The following is a 7535-nucleotide window of genomic DNA, read 5'->3' on the forward strand; positions in this document are numbered from 1 at the left end:
TAAAGTAGAAAAGTATTGACCTATATTTATGTGTCTAATTTGGAAGTACTTGATTTGATCAAACATATAAGCTAACTTGATTGAGAATTAAGTTATGGATCAAACGAGATTGAAGAGTTGACTATGTCTAGCTCGCACTACACATGAGGTTCAGGTTCGATCTCGAAGATGAATAATTTCTAATCTATAATCTATGGAGTAAATGAGAGATTAAATTTAAGTGCTAATTAATTTTAAATTAGATTTGAATTAATATTGACTTAATTAAGTTCAAAATTTCAAGTTAGACTTGATGCAAAAGTTCTAAAAAATTTGAGATTGACAGTCTTTCAAAATTATTTTGAACCAGCTTCGACTTGGATTCGAATCGAACTCATTTTGGATGAGATATTAGGAATCCTACTTGCACTAAAATTTTTCTCTCTTATGGGCTGACCAACACTTGAAATCTTGCTAGTTGTGGGCATACCATATGGGTGTGAGATTGGGTACAATGTGGTTGCCATATATAATGGCAATTATATCTCATGTAGGAGTCCTTCTTTCATGAGTATTAGACTGATTCAAAGCATGTTTAAGTTAGGAGTCCTATACTTATTGGGTCATAGAAATTATTTATAAATAGAAAGGGTATCTACCTATAGATGCATGAAAAAAATAGCAAACAAATCAGATTGAGAGAAGAGAAAAAGAGAGAGAGAGGCGTAAGAAAAGAGAAGCCCTTTTTCCTCTCCTTGGCATCTTCCATTGGTGTTGTCCCCTCTCTCCTTGTTGTAGGCCCACCTTGGGTGTCTTTTTACTAGTGTGAGGAATCACACCAGTACCTCTTCTTCCTCATTTGATTGCATTGCAAAGGTGATTTGATCGGAGTTCATCTCACTTTTCAACGACGTCTGATGCGCATGCAAAGTAAAGGATCTGCACATCCGAGCCTCCATGAATGTTTGTTTCAGATTTTTAAATATTGGATCTTTGGTTCTATTGCTAATCAAATAAGAATTTGATCCTTAATCATGTAGATTAATAAAAAAATTTTAGATGCAATCTGGATTATCCGAAGAGAAATAGTTTTCCTTCCCTTTAATTGGTATCAGAGCAGGACTAAAATACATCATGCATATCTAAATTTTTTTAGATTATTTACATATCGTATGTAATTGAGATTTTATGTTAGACATTAAATCTAATTTAAATCTATTTATATAAAATTTTTGATCTAATTTTGATTGGATTATATGATCCTAATCAATAGTTGATTGAGGTTGTTATAAGTTTGTTATAACAGAATTTTGCTGTTGCTGAAATTTTGATGAAATAATAATATGAATTAAAATTTATTTTAAATTTATTTTAACAAAATTTTAATATTATTATTTTTATTATAAAGTAGGGCTTATTTGAAATCTAAATTGAATTCATTTTGATGGATATTTAGATCTGAATCCTATCGAAATTCAACACCACGAAAATAGATTTTATCAAAAATTTAATCCTTATGCATTCATACTTGCATCTAATTAATTTTATATCTAATATTAAATTTAAAATTAATATTTTATAATCAATATATAATTTATTTCAGATCTGATATGATGCATATGATGCATCAAATCTAATTAGATTAGATGAAGAATATGATTGACAAGATCAAAACCATATTCATGATGTAAAATTATTTTATCAATAATTGCATATTGATGTGATTACATATGAAATTAGATTTCAGATCTTGGTAGCCTAGTACTCGAATTGATGAGATCAATAGATCATCCGATCATAGGAGATCGAAGAGATTGATCTCTCTTTTACTTATTCGATGGGTTCTCTTATGATGTATAAGGGTGTCATTGTGATCTAATTTTATGAAGAAGAAAAGCGAATTGATTCTTATAAATTATGTTGATCATAAATATATTTAGATTAGATCTAAAATAATTTATGATTCATTATAATAAGATACAATTTAGATATAAAATTATTTTAAATTTGAATAACATATTATATGAGATGTAAACGGTATAGATCTAAAAGTTATCATGATACATGAGATGTATGTATGAAGTTTAGATCATACCCATGTATGTTTAATTATTAAAACTTATTATAAAAATATATTTTTATGAATTGAAACATATGGTATGCTTCATCTAAAATCCTGATAGAATAGTTCTACAGACTGAAACACATGTTTCACATACTTAATTCTGAATTAAGCTTTTAAATAATCTAGATTTAAGAATTGAAGATCATTAGGACACTGCATAAATCGATAGACAATGGGTTAGCTTGAATCAAGTCCTTCTAATGGGTTAGACCTAGGGTTAGAAACACATATGGACCAAGTAGATAAATTGATTAAATTTAATTAAGTATTGAATTAGATTAGATCAGAATTTTTTTAGATCAACCTCAATAGTTGAAGTTTGATCAAGTCCATATTTTTGACCTAATAAATAGACCATGATTGTGGCTCCATTGTTGAGCCTGAATCTTCTGGTGAATCAAATCAAAATTAATTAATCAGTTGGTATCTAAGATAAATTTGGCAAACTCAATCAAGTGATTTTTAATTGGGAGCTATTCATCTAGATGTATCTACGGTGAGTTAAGGGCACATCCTTCCCACTGATCTCACTTATCTGGCCAATATGGTAGATTATATTTTGATTATGTCACTAGTCAATTCATATAGTCCCATGCCATCAAGGTGAATCAGTGTGACTGATTTAGGTATCTTTAGACCATCTTGTATCTAATCCTCTACATGACTTGGTGAAGTCAGTGAAAAGATTTGCAGCTAGTAGGTTAGCTTCTTCTCTTATTCTCAAGTCAATGAAATCAAATTCTCTAAATTATTAGGTCCATAAAATGATAAAGTGATGGGATAACTTGGTCATAGCCTCCCATTAAGGTGCATGATAATGAGTCCAATATTCTAAATAGGTATTGGAGGTGCCACATGCCTGGTGTCTATTACGTATTGAAATTGTCATTTATCATATGACCATCGTGATGCACCTTCAGATCAATGTTTTGGTTGGCTGAGCCACACTCGGGTTTGGATATCTGTTTGTTGGATGTACTTGATGTTGTCATGTTAATGGTTGGACCTAACTAGGATTTTCAGTGAAGATGCCACACGTCTGCTTAAGGGATGCCTGGGGTAAAATCTAATTGCTAAAAATTGTTGGGAGAAATAATTGATTATGAACCTATCCATGAATGCACTAAGATTGGCCAAGCCACACTCAAGCTCGAATGCAGTCTGTGTGGATTCTAGTATCTGTTAAGAAATTAATATAATTTCTCGAGTTGGAGGTAGAGGCTATCAATTCATAAAAATAGTGGGAGGACCTTTAGACTAAAGTCCATATCTTTGAAATTAAAAATAATTTATATACTAAATAGGCTTGTATTTTTTCTTTCAGATATGGCCAATACACTATCCCTTTGTATGCTGTTGGATGGTGAGAAGCTCACCGGACCCAACTTCAATAGCTAGTATCGAAAGTTGAAGATTATCTTGGAACACAAAAAGATTTTATACGTCCTTACGGATGAGGACCTGAAGAACTTGCCACCAATGCTCCTCATGTTGTGAGAGACACTTATATAAAGTGGCTCAATGATCGTACGAATGTGCGTTATGTGATGAGGACAGCTATGAATGATTAGCTTAGCTGTAAGTTCGAGGATGCACAGCCTGAGGAGGTTATTCAAATGTTGAATGAGTCCTTCGGTACCCCTGAGGATGCTGAGAGATACAAAATCTCCTGTGCAATGTTCAATGCTCGTATGCGAGAGGGGGCTTCAGTCATCAATCATGTACTATACATGATTGAGTAGATTGAATGTCTTAGCAAACTTGACTTTCTGTTGCATGAATAGTAAGTAAGGATGCTATCCTCAATTTGCTACCGAAGTCCTACCTATCCTTTCTCAGTCATTATAGAATGATAAAGCCTGCAGTGAACTATCATGATTTGCTAGGATTACTACAGACTTTTGGAAAGGACCACCAGCTCTAGAAAGAGTTGGTGAATTTAGTGGGAAGTTGATCTGCAGAGCATCGATCTTCTAAGAGAAAAAAGAAGAAAAAGGTGCAAAAATCCCGTGCCGTCGATCTTAAGCAGAGTAAAATATCAAAAGTTGATAAGAACCAGGTAGAATGCTTCTTTTGTAAGAAGTTAGGTCATTAGAAGAGAAATTATTCTGCTTAAATAGCTATCCTTGACCTAAATAGGCCTAAAAATAAGAGAAAGAAGCAAGCGGTTGCTTCACAAGGTACTTATATGATAACTTCTTATAATTTTTCTATTTGTGATACTACTACTTGGGTATTGGATACTAGAAGTCCAATTAATATATGTAATTCGTTGCAAAGACTACAGGTAAGTAGGAAGCCTCGAAACGGCAAGCAATTCCTGAACGTTGGAGATGGAAGCCTTGTTCCAATCTAGCCTTGGGAACTTTGCAGCTTATCTTCGAGTCTAGTAGTGTTATGATGATTGTCATTATTCTCTTTCTTTTTTGATCAATGTCATCTCTATAGGCCTTTTAGCCAAACTTGATTTTAAGTTTATAATAAAAGATGATTTTTGTGATATCATTATGAATGATACAGCAATTATACATAGACAATTAAAACATGATATATACATAATATCACGGTCTGTTAGTGTAATGTACATAATTAGTAAATATTCTAAATTAGATAATGTCAGTGAATCTTACCTTTGACATTGTAGGCTTGGTCATGTAAACAAGAGTAGGATTGACAGGTTGATCAAAAAATATGTCCTTGAGATAGATGATTGTGAATCATTGCCTATCTGTGAATCCTATCTACTTGGTAAGATGACTAAGTCACCTTTTAAAGAAAAAGGTGAAAGAGCCAGTAATATCTTAGGTCTAATACATACTGATATATGTAGATCTTGAAGGAGGAAAACCACTTTTCCTCATGTAGGATCTTCCAGATTTCATCAAATCTGGGGTGGAATAATTTAAAAAAAATTATCTTACATTTATTTTAGATCTAAATCTCTAGATCTAATCTTATTATCTGATATTTTAAATCTAAAATTAAATCTAAAACTATGATGAAAGAAGAAATACCTCAAGGGTAATCTGATTACCCTGTAGATGATCTCTGCACAGCCCGAGGTTCTGATGTAGCCATGCAAGCACCTGGCCTCTACCAGTATCCACTTAGGCAGGACCTGGAATGTCTTCTCCTCATAAATATATGCTCCAAAAATTAGATCTAAATATGATTAGAAAGATCTTTAAAAGTCTTCCTGAAGTTGGAGCAGCAGCCTGTCGAAGAAGTCCTGCAGCCTTCTGTTCCAGGCATCACCACACCTTGGATCTTTGCCAGATGGATGTCCAACTCTTTGGACATGAAGAGGGAAGGAAGGAGAGTAGGGAGGATGTGGAGAAGAGGAGAGGGGATGGCAGCTATTGGGTTTTGTGTATAAAACAACTTTTTCCTCGAAACCCTAGGCACAACAGGGTTTATATAGACCCTATATGTTGCACAGTGCCACATCATTCAGCCAATCAAAAAATTCCAATAAATTTTAAAAAAAATTTGATTGGTGGAGTGATATCATCTGATCACATCAAATAAGAACTCCATCCTCTCTCCTAAGTTGGCACCAACATTGGATAAGCTCAAGCAAGGTGGCGCCAAAGAGTCCATGTTTATCAGGACTCTTTAGTTCTTATCCATTTGGGGTGCCCACTTTAATCCAATTGGGCTCATGCCATAATCTGATTATGGCACCCAATTCAATTAGATTTTGGTATGTGGACACTCCAAAAAAATCCTCCAATGAGCCCTCTTCAGTTTAAGACCCATATGTCAACTTTTGACAGATATCCTAAAATAAAATTGGCAGGTGCTAGAAATTAGCAAGTGTTGTCTTAAATTCATCTCATAAATTAAGACAAGCCTTTTTTGAGCTGGACAAGCTTCATTTAGACTGAGAAAAATCTTCTTAAGGTTCTCTGGATGAGTCAAATTATATTTGGCTCAGTAGAGACAAAAAAGATTACACGAGGAGAAAGTTAGGCTCAATCGTGTGCTAGCACGATTTTCTTGAACCTAATTGGATCTTATCCAAATCAATTGAGTTAGCCCAATTGATGACATCCAAATCCTAACCCTTATTTGTGTGATCTAGTTAGGATCAATTCTATATGGTAATGAGACATGTCATGATCTCATCATCGATATCATCGAAACTCTTTTCGATGGATCAGAACTCTTCTGATTCAGACAATTAGAATGATCGATCATCAATATCATTCTAATTACTCCCAAAATCTATCAGTGACACCTAGCAATATGTGGTGGCAACCCATCAGAACTGAAGATGAATCTCTCGGTGCAGCTACCTGTGTGATTGAGTTCCTCTATCATGAGTCTCGACTGAATTAGGATTAAGGTGAACTCGTCAAACCCAACATCAGTCATATGAGTTAATCGATCGATCCGAGTTCGATGTAAAATCTTAATGAAAAACTCTTTTCCATTATTTTACTCTACCATGGCCATGGGTTTAAGGACTCGATCTTTCAATTATCATAGGACTACTCTCATCTATCGAGGTTGATAGATCCCATCTTGGTGCGACCTAGTTCCTACAATGAATATGCTACAGCCAACATTCACCTCAAGGTTCCGAATGGCTAGGAGACCGAGTTATGGTGTAGTCAAACTATAACACACTCAAGGTGAACTATCGATGCACCTCAAGTTAAAGAATTAGACACACAACTGTAGCATCGAGCTAGTCATTGATGAGAAGGTAGACTTCTTTATGACTGCTCGAAGTGGTCATGCTTAGTACTCTCGTTCTCAATGAATACTTGTACTCTCGCTCTGGTGTCTCCACTCTGTAGACTCAAGGCACATCTACCCTAAGAAAATGATCGTACACCAACCTTCCGAATTGATCACCATCCTCGTGATGATCCTATGGTCAGGAGCTATTTATGAGTTAGTTATGTAAATTCATGCCTTAAATTTTTAACTCTTAAAAATATGAATTTACATTCCTACTAACTCAAAAGATGTATCACAGACACAATGTACACAATGTGATAGAAGAATAACCCTTTTAGTCATTTATAGTCAAAATTACAAATTTGCCCTTAGATCTGTATAGAAATGTGTCAGCAGATCTGGCATCTAGGGCACACATCTAACAAACTCCTACTTGACCTAATGCCAATTGGCTACATATCTAAGTCCCATCTTCTCAAGGTGGGCTTCGATCTTCTGTTGGCCCAATGGCTTAGTCAGTGGATCTGCCACATTATCTATAGAGTCGACTCTTTTGACCTCGACATAACCCTTTTCGAGGTAATCATGGATCAAATGGAATTATCGCTCGATGTGCTTGGACTTCTGGTAAGACCTTGACTCTTTAGCTAGGGCTATGGCGTCATTATTGTCGCAGTAAAGAGGTATGGCATCTGATGACATCACTCCAAGCTCTGCAGCAAACTTCTTATACCAGAATGCC

This window comes from Elaeis guineensis, chromosome 11 (genome assembly GCF_000442705.2).
Source record: "Elaeis guineensis isolate ETL-2024a chromosome 11, EG11, whole genome shotgun sequence".
NCBI lineage: Eukaryota > Viridiplantae > Streptophyta > Magnoliopsida > Arecales > Arecaceae > Elaeis > Elaeis guineensis.